The sequence below is a fragment of the Salmo salar genome, chromosome ssa06 (assembly GCF_905237065.1).
Source record: "Salmo salar chromosome ssa06, Ssal_v3.1, whole genome shotgun sequence".
In the NCBI taxonomy this organism is placed as follows: Eukaryota; Metazoa; Chordata; class Actinopteri; order Salmoniformes; family Salmonidae; genus Salmo; species Salmo salar.
Genome location: NC_059447.1, coordinates 17,203,807 through 17,210,218, shown reverse-complemented (window position 1 = coordinate 17,210,218; position 6,412 = coordinate 17,203,807). Strand labels below are relative to the sequence as shown.

At 43.5% G+C, this 6,412-nt stretch overlaps 1 long non-coding RNA gene across 1 annotated transcript; it reads right to left on the bottom strand.

The window, feature by feature from the left end:
* Window positions 1-4,915: 4,915 nt before the first annotated feature.
* LOC106606449 (uncharacterized) lies at window positions 4,916-6,198 on the bottom strand. The gene is made up of 2 exons (XR_001329057.2): window positions 5,834-6,198; window positions 4,916-5,599 (listed from the first exon to the last, which is right to left on the bottom strand). It is a non-coding gene; the product is annotated as an uncharacterized lncRNA (long non-coding RNA).
* Between the last annotated feature and the right edge of the window lie 214 nt (window positions 6,199-6,412).

The following is a 6,412-nucleotide window of genomic DNA, read 5'->3' as shown; positions in this document are numbered from 1 at the left end:
CATCTAATCAAATGGCTACCCAGACTATTTGCTTTCAGTCTATTTGTCCTCTTTTACACTGCTGCTACTCTCTGTTGTTATCATCTATACATTGTCACTTTAATAACTCTACCTACATGTACATATTACCTCAACTAACCGGTTTACCCTGCACATTGACTCTGTATCGGTACCCCCCTGTGTATAGTCTCGCTATTGTTATTTTACTGCTGCTCTTTAGTTACTTGTTACTTTTATTTCTTATTCTTACCCGTATTTTTTTTAAACTGCATTGTTGGTTAAGGGCTCGTCAGTAAGCATTTCACTGTAAGGTCTACACCTGTTGTCTTCGGCGCATGTGACTAATACAATTTGATTATTTGATTTGATTTGAGTGTGTAGGCAGTCATCAGGAGAGACCATTCAGCAGGGCCATGCAGATGACCAGCCACCTCTGAGTCTGGCCACAGAGAGAAACAGACAGAAACATAGGTGGACACACGCACTCACACCACCCTATAGATATCCACTGCCTCAATCATTTACTGCTGACATTGCCTCTCACACTCTAACTTACCTCCTACGTGAAAGCATATCATTCCCTACCAACCCCAACATTATTCAAATAAGGGACTTTAAAGTTTCATGCAAATGAGCCAGACAGAGAAAAGGTCTGGAGTGTGTGTCACTCAGTTGGAGAGTGACAGGAGCTGAGAAGTTTGCCACATTTGCCTTACTTTAGCCAATTTTTCCCCTGGCACTGTCTCGGGGCGCGGACCACGCCTGTCTGCGGCATGCCATGTCAAATCCATGTGAAATACAAACACGGCCCGGTCAACCCCAGTCATGTCCCTTCTATCCCCCAGACACTAAACCCTCAACCTTTTAACCACCACAAGGCCTCCAAAGTCTTGAGTATTACCCCCTAGGTACCAGACTTTCTACCCCCAGTTTAGGGTCCCATTTCCCCTCGTCTCTAGCGGCCAGTCCCTGTAGCCTGGCTGGACCCAGACTACCAGTCACCAGCAGCAGAGGAAAGGAGACGTCACTGGGAGATTAACAACAGCAGCACACTTTACTACCGCCATAAATCATGACTGTATGTGCCTGAGTAGCAGAGCCTTGGTGGCTGTAAATGTAAAGACGAAGAGGGGTGGCAAGCGTTCGTTGGATTTGATTAAATTACATTTTCCGTATGTGCATACAGTCACACACAGATGTGCATTTAAGAACACATACACACACATACAAATGCATGCATGCACGTGCACACACACACGCACCAACACACACAGCTTGATTTTTGTGAAATTGGGAGTAAAAATGTTTGACAATTAAACATCTTATTTTCCCTAACCCTAAATCTAACTCTAACCCTAACCCTTAAACTAACTTTAACCCCAACTCTAACCATAACCTCAAAAACCCTAACCATAACCCTAACCTTAACCCTAACCTTAACCACAAAACCCTAAACCTAACCATTAAGCTTAAAATAGCATTTGAATAAATTATGGACATGAAGACAGTCCTGAATATTCAAAAAAGTGATTATTTTCCTACCTTGTCAGGACATTTGGGTGATTTGTTAGGACATTGGGGTAGGAAAACAAGTACACACACACACACACACACACACACACACACACACACACACACACACACACACACACTGGCCTTCTCCAGACACAAAAGAGAGCACGGCATGCCATAGGCATGAGGAGAGTTTAGAGAGCCATATCACTGTTATATTACCAATGATGAATGAATCCCGAAACAAACAGGGGAGCACGAAAGTAAGTAAGCAGTAATCCACAACATAACCAACAGTGGCATATACTGCATAAAAAGAGGAGGAAGAGGAGGGAAACTCTCGTTCTCTCTCCTTCTCCATATAGCGCCTTAATAACTCAGCATCTTGTTAAGCAGCAGGTCTTGCAGTGATGTAGATTTACAGTCAATATTAAATCTGTCCTGATTTCTCTCATGGGCTGTCATTAGGTATACACATAGACACCCACCCACCCACCCACACACCCACACAAACCAATGCAACAACCCACCCACCCAAACACACTTAACAAATCACCCATCCAAACCCACGCAATAACCCACCCAAACACCCCACCCACCCGCCCAAACATATGCAACAACCCACCCAAACCCATGCAAGAGACAGAGAGAGAGAGAGATGAAGGAAGGAAGGAAGGAAGGAAGGAAGGAAGGAAGGAAGGAAGGAAGGAAGGAAGGAAGGAAGGAAGGAAGGAAGGAAGGAAGGAAGGAAGGAAGGAAGGAAGGAAGGAAGAGAGAGAGAGATAGAGAGATAGAGAGAGAGAGAGAAGCAGTGAAACGGAGACAGAGTATGTAAAATAATAAATTGTTCAATAAAATCCCATTTAGCATTGTAAGTACAAGACGTAAAAACAGCATGAGGGAATCTTGTCTGGTTTACAACTTGACTGTGATCTGCCACCAGTGGTACATATAGAATTCAATAACGGTACGGTCCATAACAGAGCTGAGTTGGGGGTATAGGAGGGGTCACCATGTGATGGTCTCTGGCCTGTAAAGTAGTGCTGGCGGAGAGGAGGGAGAGAACAGGGCTCTGCTTTTAGTCCTGTGGCTCTGTTATGGTGTTTGTTTTCAACACTGCCATGTCTCCAAGCCGACACACACACAGGCAGGAACACAGACACACACATGCAGACACACACACACGCAGACACACACACACGCAAACACGCAGACACACACACAGGCCGGGACGCAGACACACACATGCAGACACACACACACGCAGACACACACACACGCAAACACGCAGACACACACACGCAGACATGCAGACACACACACACACACACACATGCAGGGTCTGTGTGTGTGTAATTTCATCCCAGTGTTGATTGTTCTGAGGTCTGAGCAGAGGGACAGACTGGGTGAGGGCCTGGTAAAGGTCAGACTATCAACTACACTGAGGTTGGTAAAGGTCAGACTATCAACTACACTGAGGTTGGTAAAGGTCAGACTATCAACTACACTGAGGTTGGTAAAGGTCAGACTATCAACTACACTGAGGTTGGTAAAGGTCAGACTATCAACTACACTGAGGTTGGTAAAGGTCAGACTATCAACTACACTGAGGTTGGTAAAGGTCAGACTATCAACTACACTGAGGTTGGTAAAGATCAGACTATCAACTACACTGAGGTTGGTAAAGGTCAGACTATCAACTACACTGAGATTGGTAAAGGTCAGACTATCAACTACACTGAGATTGGTAAAGGTCAGACTATCAACTACACTGAGGTTGGTAAAGGTCAGACTATCAACTACACTGAGGTTGGTAAAAGTCAGACTGTTGACCCCATGATCCACTACTGAACTGCTCAGCAATAGACATTCCTAGTCGAACATTTATGTAAAGAAACAACAATAAAGTTTGTTTTTTTATTCCTCTCATGCTATTGGCGGTAGGTGCACTTGATTCAGCAGCCCTAAGCACCGGGTAGTTGAAGTGTACTCATTTTTAACCATTTCATGTGTCTGAAGGTACAAACTCTGCCTTCCCAGCAGCCGGGTGATCAAATAAAGTGCATCTATAGGCCTTCCACTGGCCAATCGGAAAGCTCAGATATCTGGATCTTCCTTGAGTGCACAGCAAAGTCGATACTGTGAGATTTCAAAACTTTTGAAACCATGATTCGAGAGATACTGCCAACGAATACAGCAAAGAATTTGTTTAAGATTTTTTTCAGCACTGTCAACACTTTATTCAACACTTTTATATGCCATAAAACTACTTCCACTCACTCTTCCACCAGCACTGCAGCTGCAATGAATGAGTAGTGAAGTGTATTGAAAGGCTTGAGTTGTTATTATTAACAGCTTGTGTCTTTTTAAAAGGGCTACTTCTTGATTTGACAATTAAGTCTTTATGTAGTTCCCCAGAGTCAGATATACTCACAGATACCATTTGTATGTAGCTGCATCCAGCATGCAATAAGTGAGAGGTAGTTTCCTGAGCCAATGTTAGCTAGCGTTAGCGCAATGACTTGAAGTCTATGGTATCTAATTGCATGCTAGCAGTTACCATAGTCATTGAGTTAACACTAGTTAGCGATTGCGCTAATGCTAGTTAGCAACATCCTTCAAACTGCACACAGAGACATAACAATGAGGTATCCATGAGTTCATCTGAATCTGGGGAAGTAGATAAGGGCTCCAATTCCAATATCCTGGAGTATCCCTTTAATGTCCAGGAATAGTTCACTTTCTCTGGTCATAGGAATAAAAGCATCAATTTGTGCGTGAGGCAGAAATAATGAGGTGCGACTCGAGTTTTGCCGTCAGCTGGAAGACAGTGTCCCCTCTTTGGTCAGACTCAGCGGAGGAAGGGAGAGTGTAGAGACGGTGAGAGTCAGACCATCTGCTGCTCTCTCCCTCCCTCCACTGAGGCTGACCATCAGATACAGGCACCATCAGCCCAGTAAAACAATACAAAAATCATTTAAATGTTTTCTCACTCAGTTGTGCCTCACATGTAATACAACAATCTATGACTAGTGTGATCATATAGTGTAGGTCCTATCTCAGGTTTTTAAATATCATTTGGAAATGGTGTGAGAAGAACAAGAAGGCATTGGTAGGTCAATTCAAGCAAAGACAATATGTGGTGATAATGTTTTGAGCCTACTGCACAATCCTCATTACTACAGTACTGTTTTGAAAAGTTAATTTCGCACAGGCTTACATTTTTTAAGTAATGTATTTTTTTTTAAATCTGAGCAGTAGATTTTGGGTTGCAATTTGACTCAGAAATGATGATGATAATGGTATATTTTCATTTCCTTTCATGTGTACTATGGCAGCTTAAAGCTGAATTGCATGAAAGTAGTGAATTTCAGGTTTTTCACTGTGGGAGGCCTGGGACCAATTGTAGACAGTGCATCCACAACACACCTTTATTTGAATCTTGGCCATAGTACATTTGTGAACTTATCTGGATAATTACATAAAGATCAGAAGTAAGATTTTATTGTTATTAAAACAACATATGTTTTCCAAGCAAGGAATGATGATGATAATGGTATATTTGAATTTAATTTCATGTGTACTATGGCAGCTTAAAGCTGAATTGCAGTAACACATACAAGAAACACATTTAGATTATTAAGACGTTCCCATAAAATCGAAATGTTTAAATGTTGAGGAAAATACAGGCTACAACAGTAGCTAGATCAGCTAGATCAAGTCTGTCTGAGTACTTCTTGAAGCTTCCAGATGGGCAGCCACGGTCATGAGAGGATCTGGAAGCTCATAGGTAGATGGTCAGCAGAGATGGTGGTCGGAGGTGGTGGCAGGCAGGCAGGCAGGCAGGCAGGCAGGCAGGCAGGCAGGCAGGCAGGCAGGCAGGCAGGCAGGCAGGCAGGCAGGCAGGCAGGCAGGCAGCTCCATGTCATCCAAGCCTCTCTGCTGTCTTCCCTATATTGAGACTCTGTGGTGAAGTTTGCTCCCCAAAGAGTACAGCTCACTCAGTCCTTACTTCAGAAGTATCCTCCTGAGCAATGAAACCCCTGGCACACTGCCAACTCTACTTACATAGCTTCCTCTTGGGTCGCTGTTGTTGGGAAAACAACCCAAAGTCAGTAGGTGTAATTTAAATGAAAACACACACCTGCTAGCTAGCATTAGCTAGATTGTTGACAATGCTGATTTTTATCAATTGATGGGCAGGAGTCCAATTCATGATATCAAGACTGGATCCTCACTCATTTAGCTATTGAAAAACAAAAGTGTGTACAAATATTTACATAAAAACAATTAAATATGATAAAATATGTACAGAACTTACTTGATTTCTCTGCCTAGGCTGCCGCTTGGCACCATAGCAACTATAGAACGCCTGGGAATGGCTGGGAAGAAAGCTCATTCCTGTGAGAGAATGAGAAGATCAGACGTTGTGGTCCAGTGAAAAGACTCTTTATGTCCCTGTACTACACCAGTCCTTCATGTTTCTGCTTTGTCCCCTTATTTCCCTGTATGCACCTCTTTAACAAGGAACAGGAAGTGACCTCTGTGACCCCTCTCTCCCACGCCATGTGACCTGTAATGGTGTATTGCCCCCACACAAGCGTGTACGTATGCACTCACACATGATCATACACACACACACACACACACACACACACACACACACACACACACACACACACACACACACACACACACACACACACACACATGGTTTAGTGAGTCTAGTGAGTCTAGCAGCAGTTTGAAATAGTGAAGTAGCTGTTAGGAAAACCCCTACTAGCTCCATCCAGATGAAACCGTAACCACACCCCAGGATAGCTGGTGATAGACAGGTCTGGAATGCAGCCCTCCAAAACAGACTGTCACCTATCAAAAACCAATTGAAACCTGAACAGAA